This window comes from Mus caroli, chromosome 11 (genome assembly GCF_900094665.2).
Source record: "Mus caroli chromosome 11, CAROLI_EIJ_v1.1, whole genome shotgun sequence".
Lineage (NCBI taxonomy): Eukaryota > Metazoa > Chordata > Mammalia > Rodentia > Muridae > Mus > Mus caroli.
In genome coordinates this window covers 72537321-72538416 of record NC_034580.1, presented here as the reverse complement: position 1 = coordinate 72538416, position 1096 = coordinate 72537321, and positions in this window count along the sequence as shown.

Genomic DNA, 1096 nt, shown 5'->3' with positions numbered 1-1096 from the left:
TATCTTTTCCACACACAGACATATGTATGACAACAACTAAAGAGACATGACACATACTTGGGCATCTCTGACACATACCAGAAATGTAGATATCATGCATACCTTTGGTCAATAGTAGTTGACAATACGATATGATAGTGTGCTTTGGATTTATTTATCCTAGGTTCAGATTCTAGCTCTGCCCTTATCTACCAGCTGTACAATTTGGAGTATATAAAGTAAGTTTTTGGTACCTTGGCTACTTGTAAGTGGAAGTATTAATGTTGGTTGAGTTTTGTCACTTGGAGAATAAGTTTTCTATCAAGATGAAAACATTGGTATTAACAGTTTTTCCTCCAATAATTTTCTGGCTTCAGTTTATAGATTCAAAGGAAACCTAGTTGAGATATGAAAAGTGCTTTCAAGTGAGATGACACTTAACTTGGATTTTGTAGGGCATTAATGAATTAAATAAGGCTTAGGAATTTGATCTACACTCTGGTAACAGCATATTAATAGTTAATACTATAGTAATAGGTCAAGATGGTGAGAACTCTTTTTGTTTTTTGGTTTGTTTTGAGAATCTGAATTCAATTCTCAGCCCTGAGCAACTTGAAACAGCTTGCACTAGGGAAATGAGGAGGAGTAGAGGAATGGAGCTATCTGTCATAGCTGAGGTGGAGGTTGAATGTAAGAGTCGGGTAGTGGCAGACACAAAATATAAAACCACCAGATGGGAGCCAGCCATGGAGGTGCACATCTGCATTTTAGTACATTGAAGATTGGGGCAGGAGGATGGCCACAACTTTAATGTTAGCCTGCCTAGGATGTGTAATGAGTTCAAGGTCAACCCAAGGTACTTTATGGAGACCCCGTATCAAAAACCTAAAACCAGTCTGGAGCAAATATAGCTCCAGGGAATCTGAGCTTGTTCATAACTGCCTGTAATTCCAGCCTTAGGGTGTTCTGAAGTCTCTGGCCTCCGCAGGGATCCTTACTCACATGCATACACCCACCATCACAGACCCACCCCACCCCACCCACCATCACAGACCCACCCCTACCCCCACCCATCATCACTGACCCACCCTCACGACCCCACCATTGCACCCTCCCC